Here is a 21,629-nt window from a genome sequence, read left to right on the forward strand (position 1 = left end):
GCCATACTACATTGCTAGTAGAATGTATAATCTTCGGGATTCCGGACGAGGAACTGCTCTCGCCTACGGATCCTTCATCCAAGAAGCCCTTACAACAACCAATGTTAGTCATCCGTCTTTCCCGTTAACATCAATCACACCTGACAAAGAATTTAGCACAAAAACCATGTCTATGATGGGATATATATGGTGCAAGGAGCGGAAGAAATATAAGTTTGTTAGAAGAGGATACGTTGCTCCAAGGGCTGACAGTGATGAAAGCGAAGAACAGGACGATGAAGTGGAAAATGAAGAAGAAGAAGAAGATGAAGAAGAAGAAGCAAGGCACGATAATGCTCACAATGGTGGAGACGACAGTCCTTCACCCATTGGCACATACGACTACTCCGGCTCTGCTTGGGTACAGCAGCCGGATACATATGAAGAAGCTGTTCCACGATGGGGTGGCTGGGGTGAATGGCAACATACGGGTTGGACAACTCGACGTGAATCTTACCAACCGTATCACCATCCTGAGGAAGAATTTCTTCCATCCCCTCCACATCCTATTGACTCTTCAGAGCTGTTGGAGATGATGCAAAGCATGCAACTTGCCCAACAAACCTTCATGGAATCCCAGGATGACCGACTTGCTCAAATTACCAGTCAACTTCAAACCCAAAGTGAGCGGATCGAAAACTTCTCCACAAGCCTAAATGAACGATATGCAGATTTGGATAGGCAGGTCACAGGGAGTCTTAGGCATCTGGAAGGTGTTTGTGATTACCTAGAAACTCTGGCTGACCCTAGCAGAAACCCAGGCGTATGCTACCATCCCGGCCACCGTCACTTAAGACAATAGCCATTCATATGCACTTACATGTTGCTTGTTGTTTTTGCATGTATTTTGTTTTGCTTTGCCCGTTTATGCACCAAAACTTCCTTATGTATTTTCTCCTTCTTAATTAATGACTATTGTTAAGAAATGATATTTGTGTGATATTATTTCGTTGGTATCTATATTTCTACTACTGCCTGTGAATTTATCGTTGCAATCTTGAATAATTACTCTGTCTCTCTTTTTGATGTTGTCAAAGGGGGAGAAAAATGCTGACATGCTGACAAACTAATAGTCTGACAAACTGCAAATGGCCTTAGATTACAAAAGAAAGGGGGAGTGTGCAAAATGTGTCAATACTGCATGATGTTCGTCACGCTGAGCTATACGGGTTGTCATCATCAAAAAGGGGGAGTATGTAAAGATAAAGTGTCATACAACATACGATATCAAGTTTCGATGATGACAACACGTCTACGAACAAATGCAACACATTACCCACCATATCCTTTTTCACGTTATCCTAAAGCTACTATAATCATCAAAAACATATAGACAAAGTGTGATCATGACCAAATACATGAAAATCACTAATCACAGCTTTTTTGCAGATTTGAAGGCTTTGAGTCGACCATAGGGGTCAGCTCAAAGCTCACGGGTCGGCGCAAAGGCTCTGCCCAAACTGGAGGGAGTCAGCGCAAAAACCCCTTGCGTCGACGCATAGGGTCGACGCTTAACTCACGGGTCGGCGCAAAAATCCCTGCGTCGACGCATGCAGTCGGCGCGTGCCCCACGGGTCAGCGCACGCTGACCCTATGGTCGACCGTTCGCGCGCAAACTCAGCTTTCTGAGTTATTTCAAAGTTTAAATTTCTGTTATGTTTGTTTGGTTTTGTCTGTTACTATAAATAGAAGTCAAAACACTTCTATTAACTAACATTTGCTATTTTTGAGTACAAGTGTTCAAGGAAACAAGAAAGAGTGAAATAGTTGTCAAAGATTCATCATCTTCATCTTCAACAGTCCACAATACATCAACTGCACACAATAACTTTTGATGCGATTTGTGATAGTTTGAAGGTGATAAGGTTCGAGGTAGCGATTGAAGAATCGGGTTCGAGTTGAAGTCTTGGCAGGTTCTTTCTTGAATAAAACCATTAGGGTTTTATCCTCCAATACCGTTTGGGGGTTTTTGGACGGGTTGCTTCATTATATTTCAGCTGAGCGAAGGTAACTGATAAGAGAAAGTCTTCATCAGTTTAGTAGCGGAGTCGGTGTTTGAGTAGTGAAGAATCCGGGTTTGATTCGTTCGTGTTCGTGATCAGCCGGGCCAAGGGGTTGAAGAACGGAAGGTTCATCAACAAGTGGCAGGAAACGGAGGTCAAGCATCAACAATCAAAGGTCTTGATTCATCTTGAATCAAGGGGCAAGGAAAAGAAGTATCATTCAACATACTGGAAATTCTGTTGTTTACATACTTTGCACTCCTTGTAAAAACGAATAAACCTCACAGGTGATATCTAATTAATCATCTCAATTCTATTTTTAGAATTGAGGGCAGACGTACCCCGAAGCGAGGACGGCGGGGGAACTGCCTCACCAAATCTCTGTCTCCTTTAATTTTCTGCATAATCTGTTTTTCAGCTTAAAATTTAAGTGATTTTAGTTTAAGCAATTTTTGCCAAACTTTGATATAAGTTGAGTAAGTGATTAAAACAGCTGTTGGAATACTAAGTACAATAACATATTGTACTAGGATAAATTGACTTACTTACTCAACTCAAATATCACTTGGAGTGTTTATGCACACCAAGTGTTTGTAAAATTGCCTAAGCCAAAGTTGCCTTAAGTTTGCACTGAGTTTCAATTTGGTATTTTGGTTCATTGGAACTAGGCTTGCTAGTAAGTGAACTCTATCATTGATTGTGATACTAGTGTAGTGAATTGTATCTCGTTTTATCTCTTATCCATTAGCTTAACGCATATCCGGTTTTCCAATAACGGTTCGTTTTTAGACTAAATTTTCCTCGGTCGCTTCCGCACCTAAAACATTTTTAAAACCAATTTTTCGTTTAAATTGGTAGCGCCGACTCAAGTTTATAACTGGGATCTATTCAACCCCCCCTTCTAGATCCGTGCCATAGTCTAACATCGATGTGATGAGTTATAACTTTTAATCGGTAATTCTAGTGCTTAAGATTATGCTAAGCTTGGATTCCTTGGAAAATGAAGCTCATCGCCTATTTATAATGTTCCTAGTTCCAAAATATCAAGTGGGAAGCTTCTTCATTCGTTGGAGAGAATGTAGGAGTGCGTGGAGTGAATGGGAGACCAAGCAAGTCCATTTTCTAACCGTCTGGCCTTCACAAAGGATGGCAAACACCATGCTAAGGTGGCGGACACCACCTTCCCAATGTGTGGAAGAGTGTTTCAATCCGCCCATTGGTGAGTGGGACACGTCATTCTTCATATGGCATTCTCCATGGCAAACTCTATGTAGGTCGCTTTGTGTGTAATTTCCTATTTTTTCTTTCTTCTGCATCCGAATTGCTTCGTTTCTTCTCACATGGCTCCTATATATTCAACTACCTGAAATTCAGATAAAATACCCATATAACACTGGAAATAGAGGTAAAATGATAATAAAACAAGTACAAAACGAGTCAAAATAACGGTGTAATTGGGTGTTATCAAACTCCCCCATACTTGAACCTTTGCTTGTCCTCAAGCAAATATTTATGAAGAAAAACAATGGTGCTTTTGTAACTATTCTAGGCTAAAGACTCTAATCACTCAAGGTCATATTGATAGGTACTAACTTGCAAACTAAGGGTATCGTAACAACACATTCCGCATTTGCGGTCATAAATCTGCTTCTTATACAAATAAATTCGCATCATGTCATTATGCCTAGACCTAACTTACTCATCCCATTTTTTGTCCTTTTTCATGCAGGCACAATCACATTAAGCCTATTATCTGATGAATACGAAATATTCTTAGAGGTTTCACAACCGTCAGGCTAAATGACCGGGTGAGGGTCACCTAACTTAGAAGGAGGATTCCTTTTTCTTTTATTTTCTTTCTCAGTACCATGGGATTATTCACCTATTTACATCAGTTCACTTAGTCGACGGTAATTTAGATGGTGCTGACTGCTAGGACAAACTACTCAAACACTTATTTAGGGGAGAAATTTCAATGTTATGGCATAACAAGTATCGAAATTGATCTCTATAATTAGGAGACTTACGGTGTTAAGATGATACCGCTCTTTTAGGGGTTTTCCCAAGTCTCTATAACCCATCCGTAACTGGTCTAATAGCCTTGAAAATTCAAATAACACTTGTTTTCTTAAAGAATTTTTTTTGTAGGCTCATGAAATGGAAGAATTTATAAACAACAAAAATAACACATAAAGACTCGACATCACATGTAATGACTCGGTGAACAAGTCAAAACTAGAAAAGAAAACCTAAGCAATTATACAAAAAGTAGTAAATCTATTTAGAAAACAAGGAAAAGAAAGCAAGGGAAATAGTCAAAACACGCATTAAATATTCAAAAAGAAATGAGAAAAAATACAAAGGTGCATAATGGAAATGAGTAAAATAATTGTAGAGAAATAAATCTAGAGTAAATCTAATAACGGCGAAAATAAGTTCCTCCCCCACCCAAGAACTAAGCATTATCCTCAATGCCTAAAAATTTGCGGATAGAGTAGAGTTCTTGATAAATATGGTCTATCTATTTCTGCATAGAATCCATGAAGTGGTGGAGAACGTCACTGGGAGTCGAGATATCACTTTCGATTGCAGTCAATTCAGTGGTAACTAGGTCAGGATTAATGGGTCCAGCCGGAGGTGATGAGGGGGCGTCTTTAGTAGAAGATGAGTGATACTCTTATTGATTTCCCAATGGGTATCTCTAGTTGGCACAGTTATCTACGTTAGTCCTTTCCGAGTTTGGGATAGTGAATTGGTGAACTGGGTCGCGAAGGACCAGAATCTTATAGGTATCGTGTCCTTCTTGCCTTACTAATCCTCTATTTAGGCAATGTTCAATGTTGATCAGGTTATAACCACATAAAGGTTCTAGATGCATGACTCAGTTGCGAAGACCTAGAGCTATGGCGATATGGGAAACCATATCGCCGTCATATATGTTCTTGACAACCTGGGAGGTTACTTTGGATAAACATGTCATTATGAAGGAAGCAGAGTGTACTGAGCGGGATCGAAAGATACTGAACATGAGAAATACTTCTTCTTTATTGATTCGTCCAATATTTTTGGATTTTCCAAAAAAGGTTTGGGTCGTAACCACATGGAAATACCTGATGGCAGGGTTATGGATTAGGGGGGTTCATTTTTTCATAATCAGGTGGATAATCTTCAATAATGCTACCCTAGAAAAAATCTAGTTCCCATTGCATATTATCACCTACTAGTACTTCGGTGTAGGCTTGGGGTTCACACTGAAAAGCTAAAAGTTTGGATAACTCATTATGTTTGAGTCAGTATTCCTTCCAAAATAGTTGGAAGGTAGCAAATCCCTGGAATCGTTATATTCTTATGCTAGGGTTGTATCGGTAGGAGCTTAGGAATTCCAATGTCATATTCTTATAAGTTGGCTGTTCGTGCACAGATAAATGGTCCCAATTGAGCTAGTTAAACATGTACTTCACATTGTCACAGAGACCTAAAGCTATTAAGCTAGGGAAGTCAGTGTATCGAGTTGGTAAAATGGTTCTTGCAGCCAATACTTCATAGCGTCTTATTTGAGCTTCGTCTATGAAAATAACTCGCATGTTATCTGTACTCTCCATCTCTAAATGGTTAGTAGGAAAAAGTAGTTTGATTTAGGCATGTAAGGTAATCAATCAAAAGTTAGTCTTGTTAGTAGGAGTAAAATAAATCACTGTTATTAAAAGAAAATAAAAGTGCAAAAATAAATAAAAAATTGACAATGAAACGGTGGGTTCCCTCCCCTGTAGCGCTTTGTTTAATGTCGGTAGCTCGACATTGGTGTAAATCAGGTTGTTTGTGTAGCAAATGATGGTTCGATTAATTCATGGTGAGAATAGTAGATAGGCACATCACCGTTGGTGTAATGTTTTAGTCTTTGTCAGTTTCCCATGAACGGGTCAGTTGATTGGCTTTTAATCTCAACTGCACCAGATGGTATGACCTTTGTGACTTCGAACGATCCGGTCTATCTGGAACGTAATTTACCAGGAAATAGGCGTAATCTAGATTTGAATAAAAGTACTATGTCACCTACACGAAACTTTTTTCTTGTGATACACTTGTCGTTCCCTGATTTGGTTCTTTATTTATAAATTATATCATTTTCATAGGCATCGCGTCAGAGTTCCTCTAATTCTTGGATATCTAACATTCATTTGTTACTAGCTTCATAATAGTCCATGTTTAGGGGCTTAATGGCCCAATATGCTTTATGTTCTAGTTCGAAGGGTAAGTGACATGATTTCCCATACACTAAATTGAAGGGTGTTCTCCCTATAGGGGTTTTATAGGTAGGCCTACAAGCCCATAATGCGTCCTGGAGTCTAGAGGACCAATCTTTCCTGGAAAGTTAGACAGTTTTTTCTAGAATTTGTTTTATTTCTCTATTTTATATTACCACTTGTCCATTGGTTTGTGGATGATAGGGTGTGGCTACTCTATATCTCACACCATATTTATTTAAGAGTTTTTCAAAAATTCTTGAAATAAAATGAGATCCATCGGCTTATAACTAGACGAGGTGTTCTGAACCTAGGGAATATGTACTTCTTAAACATCCTAATTACCACTCGTGCGTCATTGGTAGGTGAGGCGATGGCCTGGATCCATTTTGACATGTAGTCGACAGTAGCGAGTATGTACTTGTTTCCCATAGATGAAGGGAAATAGCCCATAAAATCGATACCCTAAATGTCAAACGTTTCTACTACCTGAATATTCTTTAGTTGTGTAGTTTATTGCAAATACCATAACTAGGAGTTCTTTTTCTTTAGTTGTGTAGTTTAGTTAGGTTGCATATAAGGTTCTGCTAACATAGTAGCTCACATGTAATCTCTTATCCTTTCGTTGTCCTATGACAGCGCCTACAGAAAAATCACTAAAATCACACATAATCTCGAAAGGTTGGTTCCAATCGGGTGGTTGCATAATAGGGGCAAAGATTAGTGCTTTCTTAAGAAGATTAAATGCCTCTAGACATTTTTCGTCGAAGGTGAGTTCTACGTCTTTCATTAGGAGATCGGTTAAAGGTTTAGTAATCTTGGAGAAATCTTCAATGAAGCGTCGGTAAAAACTAGTGTGTCAAAGGAAACTTCAGATTTCTCTAATTGTTTTGGGTGGTTGAAGGTTCTCTATTATCTCTATCTTAGATTTATCGACCTCAATTCCATTTTTTGATACTATGTGTCATAGGACTATTCCTTCTGTTACCATGAAATGATATTTCTCCCAGTTTAGCACCAGATTAACTTGTACGCATCTTTCTAGAATTCTCTCTAAGTTATCCAGGTAGTTATCTGCATACTGAGAAGTCATCCATGAATACTTCCATGATTTTATCCAAGAAATTTGTGAATATGGACATCATGCATCATTGGAAGGTTTCTGGAGTGTTACATAGTCTGAATGGCATTCGTCAATAAGACAAAGTGCCATATTGACATGTGAAGGTTGTATTTTCTTGTTCATCTAGGTGAATGGGGATTTGGAAAAATTCAGAGTATCCGTCTAAGTAACAAAAGTAAGAGTGTCTAGATAAATGTTCTACCATTTGGTGAATAAACGGAAGGGGGAAATGATCCTCTAGGTTACTTTGTTTAGCCTTCTATAATCTATGCACATGCGCCATCCGCTTCCTATGCGTTTTGCTACCGATTCTCCTTTATCATTTTGTACAACCGTGACACCTCCTTTCTTTGGTAATACATGCATAATACTAACCCATGTACTTTCGGGGATTTGGTAGACGATTCCTGCATCTAGAAGTTTTAATACTTCTTTCTTGACTACATCACTAATTATAGGGTTTGTCCTTCTTTGGTGTTCTCTAGAGGGTCTAGAATCTTCCTCTAGCATAATTTGGCGCATGCACATAGAGGGGCTTATGAATTTTAAGTCAGAGATGGTATAGCCTAGAGCTACAAGGTATCTTCTTAAGACCTCTAAGAGTTGATCGGTTTCACCACTATTTAGATTGGCATTTACTATAACTAGACGGTTGAATTATTCATCAAGAAACTCGTATCTCAAGTTCTTAGGCAGTTCCTTAAGCTCCATTATGGGTTTCTTAATTCTTGGGATATGACCAGGGGTAAGTGCTAAGCATTCACTTAGTCTATCGTCTATGTAAGGTGTAACTGATTTAAATCCATCATCTTCCATTATGGGCATCGATGGTAGTTTTATTGTTTCAATATGCTCCTCCTTATCCGATTCTCTTATGCATTCATCAATGATATAAATTGCACAACAAGAGTCGTCCATGGAGGAGGCTTTCAGAAATTTGGATAGGATAAACTCTACCTTCTCATCACCTACTTTGATAGTCATTTTTCCTCTTTTTACATCTATCATGGCTCCTGCTGTTGATAGGAATGTTCTGCCTAGAAGGATAGAAATTTCTTCATCCTCCTTAATATCCATTACGACAAAGTCAGTAGGGATATATAGTTGTCCTATTCTAACTATGATATCTTCTAATATACATATCGGCTACTTAATTGATCGATCAACCAATTGAAAGGACATCCTAGTTTGTTGCATGTCTCCTAGGTCTAGTCTTTTACAAACTGCTAGAAACATCAAACTTACGCTTGATCATAAATCCAGTACTGCTTTGTTTATAGCATGTCTTCCTAGAACAAATGGTATCTAAAAGCTTCCATGATCTTTCTGTTTCTTGGCTAATCTGTTTTCAGCAATCGTAGTGCATTCTAAAGGTTTGTGATCATTGAGCTTGCACTTGTTTATTAATATGTCTTTTAGGAATTTGGCATATGATGGTATTTGGGTCATGGCTTCGATGAAGGGTATCTCGACGTGAAGTTTCTCGACCACTTTCACGAACTTATTATATTGGGTGTCTTGTTTAGTCTGTTTAAGTTATTGCGGATATGGAATCAGTGGTATATAGGGCGGCGGTGGTACATATGTTTGATTCTCTTGGTTATCATTCACTGACTCCTTAGCTTTAATATCCTTCTTTCTTTGTTTTCCAGGATCTACGGGTTCCTCTTTTCGTTCTTTCAGGGTAGTCACAACATTTTCTTTTCGTGGTTCTGAAATTTTAGGCCCATCGTATTGAGTTCCGCTTCCCATTAAAATGGCGTTAGCATGGCCGTTATGTTAGGTTAAGGTTGTCCATGGAATAATCCTTCTGGTGTAGACTGAGCAGCTTATTGTTATGCTAATTGAGAGATTTGGGTTTCCAGCATGTTGTTGTGGGTTACCACAGAATCAACCTTGTTTCCTAATTGTGAAATCAGTTCATTAATATTGACGTTTTGGTTCATCAATTCTTTATTCTGTCGAGTTTGAGTCATGATAAAATCTTCCATGGTTTTGTCAAGGTTTAACTTCTGAGGGGTAGTTTGTATCGGTTGTGTTGGTCTTTAGGCTTGGAAACCTGTTGGTCTTTGAGGAGTAGAGTTTAAAAGAAGAGTTATTGTTCTTGTAAGAGAAGTTTGGGTGATTCCTTCATCCAGGGTCATAAGTCTTTGAATAAGGGTTTCCTTGGACATAGTTGACCTGGTCTGGGTTTGTTTCAACTAGTAGACTGCATTCGACAATCACATATCCCGGTGTCCCACATATTTCGCTACCGAGTTGTATGTAGCTACGATAGATGTATGGTTTATGACTAAACTTTTGACCTTTTGGGCTAGGGCGTCCATTTTGGCATTCATATGGTCTAGGATACTAACCTCGTATATACCTCCTTTAGTCTCTTTATTCTCTACTTGTGCATGCTCTGTACCCCATTAATAATGGTTTTGAGCCATGTCCTCAATGCATGCGCATGCCCCGGGGTATGGTTTGTTCATTAGCTCACCACCGGCGGCAACGTCAATAGTCATCTTAGTGTTGTAGAGAAGTCCATTGTAGAAGGTGTGGATGATTATCCATTATTCTAATCCATGATGTGGACAAGCTCTTAATAGCTCTTTTTACCTTTCCCAGGCGTCGAAGAGGGACTCACCATCATTTTGAGTGAATCTGGTAATGTGGTTACGTAGGACGGTGGTCTTACTTGCTAGAAAGTATATAGCAAGGAATACTTTCTTCAGGTCATTCCAAGTAGTGATGGAATTTGTTGGAAGGGAAACTAGCCATGGAGCTTGAATTTGGCCTCAATTTTGTCTAACTCCAAGTATATGAGAAGATATAGGGAGTTGAATTTTGAGGACCATGATTTGAGTTGCTTCGATTTGACCTCAAAGAAACTCAATCTTGTTGCCTACATTGGTAGGACTTTAGACAACCAAAAATCAACAAGAATAGTGGAGAAATAAGAGAGAATCGAAGAGTGGAAGATTCTAAAAATTCACCTTCGTGTTGATCCAATTTGACTTGATCTTGATCTGGATTTTATTGCTTTCTTCTCCTCTTGCTTGCAGAAACCAAATGAACTAAAAATGGAAGTGAATTTCTGGAGTTTGAACTTCCAAACAGAAGGTGAAGTTAAAGCTCGATTTCAAGAGAAATCTCAGAAAATTCTATGGCATTGAGGGTTTGCAGAGGTCTAGCAAATCTTGGGAAAGGCGTTGATGATGAATCTGAAGCCTTAAGCTTGTTTAAATAGGCAATTTGTTCGATATTTGCACCACTTGAAAATTGGACAAAAATAGTAATTCACTTGCATGGGCGAATGGGCAATCATTTGGGCCTTAAGAGTGATACAATCCAACTCCAAATCATGTACAAAATCTGCTGAAACCATCATGTGCAAGCATGCAAATGGAAATGATCATGTGAAGTTCAATCTTGCCAAAACATTTCCCATAATGAAACTATGTGCAAGTCCTTCAATTATGGTCCAAATAAGATGATCTTGGATGTTTTGGAAAGGTGAGATCAAGGGGAACAACTTTATTGTTGAACACTTTTTAATTTGAAGCTTGGATCATGATTAATTTTGAGGTGGAAGTTTGGGAAATCAAACATATTTGAAAAGTTTCTAAGTCCCAAGTCAAATGTTCACTTCTTCCACCTTGAATAACTTTTCATATGGGCTTCAAATGAGAAACGTTCCTTCATCAAAGTTGTAGATATTTCAAACTTCTTCAATTTGGTCACAAATTTGACCTAATTTGGATTGGGCATGAAGGAGTTATGCATTTTAGAAGTTGAGGAAAATCACTTGTTCAATGGTAATGGTCCAAAATGACCTATAATGTTTCCTCTTGGAACATGCATTTTTAAGTTGAATTTGAAATTCTTCCAAAAATAAAAGTTGAAGTATACATCTTGAAATTGATCATGGGATTTGTATTTATTTCATATAAGAAAAATTGAGCAAGTTATGATCTTGGTAAGTTGACCTCCAAATTAGGGTTTAGACAAAATGACCTATAATCTTTCACCATACAAAATGACTTTCCAAGCAAAACTAGATCTTGACCTCAACATTAAAGTTGTTTTTAATTTCATTTATAGTAACTTTTATCTTGGAATCATTTTTATGTGACAAAAATTGTAGGAGATAGGGTCTAAGGAACCCCGGTTTTGACCAGTTGACTTTCTCTGATCAACCACCATGAACCATCTTGCTAGCTTGACATTCTCTTGACTTTTGGGACTCATGGAGGATCATATATGTGTAATATGATTAAATTTTAAATATACCTTGAAATATTTGATCAATTGCTAAAGAAAATTGTTGAAGAAGTCACATAAGATACCTAGATGAATTTGGGTTTCCAAGGCAAAGCAACTCCAAACTCTTGATGATTTCTTTATCAAAATAACATGTGAAGATCATGGGGATTCATATATGATACTTAGAGCCAATGTGGAACAATTCTTGATTGAGCTCCTTGTAATGAGGGTCTTAAACCCTAGATATGAGCTTGATAGATCATAGGTGAGCATGCACACTACCTACAAAAGAGTTGTTCCAAGGCAAACCAACTCCAAACTCTTATCTTGCACAACACATCTTGAACCTCGTTATCCACTTAAAGTGTTCTTTCCCTCTTCTAATTCAGATTGAATCTCAAGTTCTCCTTCTCCAATGAAATCTTACTAAGACTAGATTTGAGATCCACATTCTCTTTCTCTAATGCCTTGATAATTTCCTTTAGCTCATCAACTTCAGAGATAGGATTAATAGTGAATTTAAGAGACATTATATTCATAGACAGCTCTGTTGGAAATGGCAGCAATATCTCTTTCACTCTAGCCGTCACCCATCTAGTATAAGCTTCCCTTTCCATGAAGTTCTTCTTACCCATTTCAGCTCTTCCTTGAGGACAAATCTCTCCCCAAGCCTTGATAATCGTCTTGAGTAACTCTGGATTGTCGGGCCCTTCGTACAAGATAAAATCTTCCACACACTTGGAATCAAGTTTGTCCATCATAGGGTATCCTAACTAGCGTAGTGCCAATCTCAGATTGTAGTTGATTCCACCTTTTGTACCAAGAAGAGGTAGGTTACGTAAGTCACCATAGCTGAGGATGAGCTTGACATTATCGTAGCTTCTAGAGTACCAGGAAATATCTTTAGCATTCAGGGACATGATCATTTGAGACCACTTCAAATTGTCTTTGTTCTCATAGATGCAAAATAAACCATCTATATAGCAAAGGGGTATAGGATACAATGGTTCCTTTATTCTTCCTGAGTCCTTACATGTATAGAGTAGTAAGTATCATCAATAATAGTAGGAACAGGATTCTGATTCAGAAAAATATGGATAACATCCATATCCATAAAATATTAAATATTTGGAAACAATACAATCCCATAGATAAGTAAAGCTTGGATGGCGTTGAAAGTCATCCAGCTTTCAGCATCGACAAAAGTAGTAGCCTTATCCACCAGGGACTTCGAGGTAAACCAATGGATTCCACCCTAAAGCTTCAAATTTAGCTCTACTTCCTTCTTCTTTAGGTGAAGGGCTTCAGCAAGGATATGAGACTTAGGGAGCTCTTTAGTGCAGACATAAAGAACTCGGTTCTTAATCCCAATACCCAAAATGTGAGAGTATTCTTCCAAAGTAAGTGCTAACTGATAATCCTAAAAGGTAAAACATCTCAACTGAGGATCATTAAATTGCACAAGAGTGTGCACAATCGTGGTGTTAACTTTGGTATTCTGAATTCCTAGGAGGTTTCCATAAGACATCTTGAACTCTTTTTTATTCTCAAGAATCTGACGTGGCCCTAGTCCTTTCAAAACCTTCAACTGTGGTTCCACGAGCTTCTAACTGTGAATTCCTCTTCTTTCAGAAGTCATGCTTTGTATTGAGTACTATAGCGGTAAATTCATGACCATCAAGCTATGGATAAGCTTAACGTCAATAAAACCAGAGTTGCCACCGCGCTTTTATTGTTTCCAATGTAAAAGGGAAAGGTACGAACAAAACCCAAAGATAAGAAGTTTTCAAATCAAAACTAATAAAATGCCATAAACTACAGGTAACGGGGTTTGGTTACACAGAGGGAAGGTGTTAGCACCCAAAGTGTCCTAGGTACTCTTAGGGAACCATTTTTTTTGTGCATATGTTTTTCGGTATAAATGACATTTGATAAAATAGAGTGTGGGGACGAGAAAAGAATTCATTGATTATATTTTTGTGTTTGACAAGACCTTCGGTCTTATGCCTACGTACCAACATAAAAATGAGGGATCAAAACCCCGTAGTTTGTGGTAAGACTTTCAAAAAAGTTGGTGAATTACTTTTAACAAATGTTTAAGTAAAAGGGGAACAAGAGGCCAAAGATTTGAATGGAGTTGTTAGTTTTTTTCTTTGTCTTTTGAAATTCAAGTCAATATGGTTAAGTTTATTTACAAGTTTGATTTAGGAAAAAATGTTTGAAAATTCACTGGAATAAGGCCAAAGTTTCTAATCATTAAACCATGTCTAAGTTTGAGATCACAAGCAAAGAAAGTTTTTGAAAAGAGGGAGAAGTTTTGAAATTTAAGAAGTGGGAGGAGATGAAGAGGCTATCCTAAGCACAACTTAAAAGTTAAGAGTTGAAAAAATCTGACCAATGGGATGTAATCCATCAGACAAGAATGTCATATAGAAACCCATTTTCCTTTGGACTTTAATCAAGCAATAAGCAATGAGCAATGAGCAATATCCAGACATCGTGAAGATCAAGGCATCAAATAAAGATAGCCACATCCAAGCAAGCACTCCAATAACTAACAGTCTTCATTGTCTTCCAATGTATCAGATGAAATATTCGTTGATCAACTTAGAACAATCATCAGACATAAATAATAATAACAAAATAAAAATTAAGCACAAAGATAGAGTAGCAGATGAATCCAAGAAATCCTCAAGTCTTGCATCAGATGAAGGCATAATTCAAGATAACTCAGTCTCAAATGTTGGCATTGGCCAAGTCCTTTTAGCACAGGGAATGTTGCTTAATTCTAAGTCCAAAAGTTCAGATCAAGTCCAACAGTTCACCAAATATTCTTTTAGGGTTTTTGTTGTTATTAGATGTTTTAAGGTCCTAAGACCACAAACAAAACCAAAAGAAAGAAAAAAAAATATATAATCACAAGATATGTCTCAAATAAGAAAATGGAAAATGGCTTGAAACATAAAAAAGTTACATGAAATGTAAATGGCAATGAATGATAAATGACTGAAATTTAAATTGCATAATAGTAAATGACTTGAAATTAAGAAATATTAATAAGAGTTAGTCAATGGTAAGTCAAATGTTAGTGGTGACTTTTAATTGATTAAGTCATTCTTTGGAGAACACTCAACCATTCATTCACAAGTATGGATCCTTAAACCAAGACATATTCCATGAGAAGGGCTCCAACTTGGATAATTCAACAAGTATGCCACTAGTTCCCATGAAAGGAAAAAAGGTCAAGTCTCCATACAATGCCATGAAGAATGGGATACTTACAATCTCACTTACTAGAATGTTATGCCTTGAGGATCAAATTTAGCTCTATATTAAGCAATCATAATTGGACTTATGTAGAAGTCACAACTATCTGAGGCCGGGCCATAAAAATATAGGTGTTAATGCATGTTAGAGATTTGGTACAAAGAACCAAACTCATAAAACATACCACACACTAAAAGAAAATGGGAGGGACTTATCTCAGTCATACTTGTATTTATTCATCTGACACAAGGGCATTGATGACTCAGTTAGCCTTTAGACATTAGAGATTTCATTGGTCAAATGAGGGAATTGGGAAGAATAGGGATGAAGATGAAGAGGGTGGGGGAGATCGAGACATAAATTGATCATGAGAGGAATTTCATCTGATCAAAACCATCCATTCATTTTGAGAGATGCAATTTACATTTCATCAATCCCCTAAATCCAATGGTTTTGTTCCAACAAAAGTCAAATCAAACATAACTAAGGACCAAATAGAAAGTCAAACATCACAAGACCATAAAAATGGATCAACAATAACTAAGGACCAAATAGATAGTCAATTAAAAATCACATTAAAAATGAAGTAAGATGCATTTTAATTTGGACAAAACCTCAAATCCGTTCAAAATACCAAATGAATGGCCAAGGGATTTATCCTAGGTCAAACAAGGTCAAAGGACCTTAGACAAATATGTTGCATACATGGTCATGCAAACCAAAGGGCCATGATTAAAATGTTTAAATCTGATCAAAGGGATGGGAGAGCGCCAACACACCACCAGAGTTAGGGCTCCGGTCATCTTCTTCGGTGGACCTCACCGGACTGGTCCACCATCAACCTTTACTAAAATAAAAAATGCATACACTAATTTGAAGAGAAAAATGCCAGGAGTCCGAATCTGGCCTCAAACTTCTCCAATTCTCACTATATATAAAGATAAGTGGAATTGAAAATTGAGGAGTATTATAAGACCCTAATTTTGACCCTACGATCCCTCATCGCATCATATCATTTTCTCAATGCATTGCCTCAAGGATCATTGCATGTGTGGCTCCTTAACCCTAGGGGCGGGACTTGTGTGAGTGGTTTGAGACCACCAAGCATGCTTGTATTTTATATTATTGCTTTTCTTATATGTTTACTAACCAAAAGCACAAAAATATGTCACTAACTCTTTTGTTTTGAAGCTCAAGTGATCATGTGCTCCCATGCTCCTAGGAGGCTCCTATGCTCAATGAAGTGGCTAGATGAAGATGAAAATAAGCATGACAATGGTCCACAAAGCTCTTAATCATCATATATGTCTCCCAAGTATCTCAATTTTCCAATTTGATCAAGATAACCCAAAGGGCTTGAGGATTGTTTCCGAAGGAAACCCTAATTCAACTGTGCTTTGACTGTGCCTTGCTCGTGAAGCAACCTCAACCTATGATCAAATTAAATTAAGGGAAGTTCTTTCATTCATCATTTTTATGCATATATGAGCCTATGTGAGGATCCTCAATCATTCATTCATCAATATTTTAAGTTTGGCCTTGAGAAGTTGACCAGTCAAGTCATCTGACTAAACTGGGGATCACTGAGATTTAACTTTTGATGTGTTTGTCAAATGAAGATCAAGAATAACCGAATGCAGTTACTTGCCATAATCCCTAATTTTTGCCTAGTTTCCCTAAAATGGGGTCCTCAATCTATCGGGATAAATTTTCTATTTTATGTCTCTAACTTTTGCCTGGATCGCCCTTTCGGGTTTCCAATCCACCGAGACACTCATTTTTGCTAAGCCGCCCTTTCGGGTTTTCGACTTAGCGAGTTATTCTTTTCTTTTTTTAGGCGGAGTATTTCTTGACTGCATCGGAATTCACAAGACGAGTGAACTCTTCACCGCCCATAGTTGTAAGAATCAAAGCACCGCCTGAAAAGGCTCTCTTAACAACATATGAGCCTTCATAATTAGGAGTACATTTACCCCTAGCATCAGGTTTGAAAGATAGAATCTTCTTGAGCACAAGGTCACCTTCTCTGAACACACGAGGCTTGACCTTCTTATCAAATGCTTTCTTCATTCCCTACTGATATAACTGACCACGACACATGGTCGTTAATCTCTTCTCTTCAATTAAATTCAATTGATCATATCTGGTCAGGCACCATTTAGCTTCTATTAACTTGGCTTCCATCAAGACACGTAATGACGGGATCTCAACCGCCACGGGGAGCACAACTTCCATTCCATAAACGAGAGAGAAACGGGTTTCCCCTGTTGAAGTGCAAATGGATGTACGGTACCCATGCAGAGAAAATGGGAGCATCTCATGCCAATATTTATAAATTTGTAGAGATAAGAATTATGATGTGCAATGTTGAAGTCTTTGCAAAGAGCTTCCACCATATTGTTATTCAAGTTAGATCCATTATCAGTAACGATCTTACTTGGCACACCATAACGATATATAATTTGAATCTTGATAAGCCTTACAACAACGTGTTTGGTCACATTTGCGTATGATGTCATTTTAACCCACATTATGAAGTAATCAATAGCCACCAAAATGAAACGATGTCCAGTCGAAGCTTTGGGATCAATCATACCAATCATATCAATTCCCCATATGGAGAAGGGCCATGGAGAGGAAATGACGTTCAACAGTGTCGGAGGAACATGAATCTTATCTGTATAAATTTGACACTTGTGGCATTTCTTCACAAACTTGCAATAGTCGAATTCCATTGTTAGCCAATAGTAACATGCTCTCAACAAATTTTTTTCAATAGCATGTCCATTGGAATGAGTACCAAAGGAACCTTCATGAACTTCAGTCGACAACAGGTCTGCTTCGTGTATATCCACGCATCAGAGAAAAACCATATCGAAATTTCTATTGTAAAGACCATCACCATTCAGGTAGAAGCTGCCAACTAATCTTCTGAAACTCTTCTTATCTTTCAAAGATGCCCCGGACGGGTAAATTTGACTTTGGAGGAAACATTTGATATCATAATACAATGGCTTTTCATCTTTGACTTCCTCAACAGCAAATACATTAGTTGGCCTCTCAAGATGCATCACAGTCAAATTAGGAACCTCTTTTTTCCCAAAATTCACCATAATCATTGAAGCCAACGTTGCAAGAGCATCTGCCATCTGGTTTTCATCTCGAAGGATATGATGAAACTTAACCTTTGTAAATAAAGTTGAAATCCTCCTCGCATAATCTCTATATGGTATCAAACCGGGTAAATTTGTCAACCATTCACCTTTGATCTGATTCACAACCAAAGCTGAATCACCGAAGACATCCAAATTCTTGATTCTAAGATCAATGGCCTCTTCAAGCCCCATAATGCAAGCTTCATACTCAGCCATATTAGTTGTACAATGGTAATTTAATCTAGTTGTAAATGGAAAATGAGTTCCGTGAGGATTAATAATCACTTCCCTAATGCCATTACCATAAGAATTGACAACTCCATCAAATACCATGCCCAACGGGAACTAGGTTTTGGCCCCTCTTCAAGCAATGGTTCATCGCAATCTTTCATCTTCAAGTACAAAATCTCTTCATCTAGAAAATCATATTGTACTTACTGATAATATTCAATAGGTTGGTGAGCCAAATGGTCAGCCAAGACACTACCTTTAATTGCTTTCTGAGATCGATATTCAATATCATACTCAGATAACAACATCTTCCAGTGGGCAATCCTCCCAGTTAAAGCAGGCTTCTCAAAAATTTACTTGATTGGATCAATTTTGGATATCAACCAATTAGTATGATTTAACATATACTGGTGCAGACACTTAGCAGCCCAAGACAATGTGTAGCATGTCTTCTCAAGCATAGCATACCGAGTCTCACAGTCAGTGAACTTCTTACTGAGGTAGTAAATTGCATATTCTCCCTTTCCAAATTCATCTTGATGACCATGAACACAACCCATACTATCATCAAGCACATTCAAATACATGATCAATGGTCTTCCTTCAATAGGAGGAAACAAAATTGGAGGCTCAAGTAGATACTCTTTGATACTATTAAGAGCTTTTTAGCAATCTTCCATCCAATCACAAGATTGATATTTCCGAAGGCGATATAAATCTTGAGATATAGTTCAAGCGGCCGAGAAAACCTATGACTTGCTTCTCAGTTTTGGGAGCAGGCATCTCTTGTATTGCTTTGACCTTGGCAGGATCAACTTCAATACCTTTCTCACTAACAATAAAGCCCGACAACATACCAGAACGAACCCCAAAAGTACAGTTATTGGGATTCAAGCGGAGTTTATACTCCCTCAAACGCTGGAATAACCTTAATAAATGGTCAATATGCTCTTCTTCATCACTTGAATCTCTTTATGCATCAGATCATGAAAAAAAGTGGTCATAGCTCTCTCGTACGTTGCACCAGCATTCTTTAAACCGAAAGGCATTGATAACGCGAAAATACATTGTATATTTGCATTGATTTACATTCAAAAATCGTACCATTTTCATTTATGTTTCGATTATTCCGCAAGTGTTCGAGTTATTTTTGCAGGTTTTTCAATTCACATGCTTAAATGAGCAAAGTATAGAAAAGGAAGGAAAAGAGGAAGAAACAGCAGAAAAACTAGAAAAACCAGAAAGGATGAATTCTGTGCAGGTGACGACCGTCACAAGCCTCGTCACGACCGTCACGCCCTGGTTGTGATGAACGTCACAGGCCCACCACGACCGTCACAAGGCCAAAAGCAGCGTAATGAATTGTTCAACAAAAGTGATCCACATGCCCCATTTTTCGCTCCTCAACCCACTTTCCCGTGAATGTCTCCCTCAACCATGTCGCCCTTATTTTTCTCAACTACGAAGACCAAGTGGAGACTATAAAAGGTTGGAAGTTGGAAACCTACGGGTACGCTTGATTTTCCTCCCTAAAGCCAACTTTCAAGACCTTTCTCTGCATTTATTTTCCACAGCAAATTTTGTTTTCTATTATTTTTCTTCAGCAATATTGATTTCTTTTACCTCAATTTGTTTACCGTTCCGTTCAGAGCTTTGATTTTTTCCTTCCCTTTCCATTTTTCATTTATCCAAAAGTATTAGTTTCCTACATTGGGGAACTACTGCAATTTTTTTAATTTAGTTTAAGCAATTGTTTTGAAGAAGCAGAATCCTACCGACCTGTGGAGGGCTCCTCAAGTACTTCAAGATTCGGCATATTCGATTAATCAAAGTTCCAGGTTTTTATTCAATTATTATTATTATTGATTTATTATTAATTAATTATGTTATCCTTATTGTTAAGTTATTTATGTTCGTCTGTGTTTGCATTAATTAACATGTCCGACTAAACTACCGGTATCGGTATGTAAACAATTTAATTAGATGGGATTTAATAATAATCGGTGTAAACTTCTTTTCTCAAATAATCTTTTTGGATGTGGTTTTTAATTTAAATTTAATTAACTTTGTCACGAGAGTGAGAAGCTATTTAATACGGTTTTGCCACGAGAGTGGGAAATTAACTAAGGTTAGAACCGACAATCGCGAGAGCGTGAGGGTTGAACTGGATAGTAAAAACTAGGCATTAATTTTAAAAACAGCGAGAGCAATTTAAAGGCAATTAGAACTTATTTATTTTCAAAAAGTATTTTTAACTTCAAATGGGACAGCGAGAGCATACATTCTGACTTAAAAGTATAGTCCCAGTCAATAATCACGAGAGAGTGAGAAAAAGCCTTTTAAATGAGCATTTTCTACTAAAAGATATTTGGTAATTAAAATATACACCGGTGACTTATCGAAACCCTAACGATTAATGTGTTTCATACTAATATCCCTCTATTAATATTCTCTTAAAAACTTAATTTCCTTTAGATTTAATTTTTGTTCAATCAAACCTCTAAAAATCATCTCCTTAGCTAAACATAGTAACATCGATAGCATTATTTTGACCATCGGTCCCTGCGGGTTCGATATCTTTTAAAACTAAAATGACTAGACTGTGCACTTGCAGTCAAGTACCCGATAAATTATATTTTATATACAGTCACGAGACGTATCATGTTTTTGGCGCCATTGTCGGGGACCTGATTTAGTCAAATAGTGCGATTCTTTTGTTGCGTAGTATAGACTAAGGTAAAAACTAATCTCATTTTCCTTATTTCTCGATCGTATGCCAAGTACTCGCTCACAAGGTGAAAACTTAGCACCACCAATTGCAGAATTAGAGTGTTTCTTATATTTAAGACGCCGAATACTAGAGTACCAATGAAGGTACATTATTCCTGATATCTTCTTTCATACTACTGAACCAGTTGAAAAACCAACCATGGTTGCAGTAGGACCACAAAATCGTCCTCTTAAGTTCTACGCTACCCCCTCCCAACAAGAACCTCACAACATAATTGTTGCCCCTGCTATTGAACAAAATGATTTCGAGTTAAAACCCTCATTATTATCAGCTATCCAACAACATCAATTTGCTGGAAATCCTACGGACGACCCTAATGAACATCTGACCAAGTTTGTTCAGTACGCAAACACTGTGAAGGCGAATGGTGTATCTCAAGATGCGATAAGACTACGCCTTTTTCCTTTCTCTCTAAGAGACAGAGCTTGAGCTTGGTTGCAATCCTTGCCATCCAACTCGGTTACTACATGGGAAGAACAGAAGAACATTTTCTTAGCCTGATATTTTCCACCAAGCAAAACTGTT

The 21,629-nt window shown here is 37.7% G+C and overlaps 1 non-coding gene across 1 annotated transcript; it reads left to right on the forward strand.

The window, feature by feature from the left end:
- The first annotated feature begins 9,974 nt into the window (after window positions 1–9,974).
- LOC127089485 (small nucleolar RNA R71) lies at window positions 9,975–10,081 on the forward strand. The gene has a single exon (XR_007791073.1). It is a non-coding gene; the product is annotated as a small nucleolar RNA R71 (small nucleolar RNA).
- Window positions 10,082–21,629: the final 11,548 nt, after the last annotated feature.

Source organism: Lathyrus oleraceus, chromosome 5, assembly GCF_024323335.1.
Source record: "Lathyrus oleraceus cultivar Zhongwan6 chromosome 5, CAAS_Psat_ZW6_1.0, whole genome shotgun sequence".
Taxonomy (NCBI): domain Eukaryota; kingdom Viridiplantae; phylum Streptophyta; class Magnoliopsida; order Fabales; family Fabaceae; genus Lathyrus; species Lathyrus oleraceus.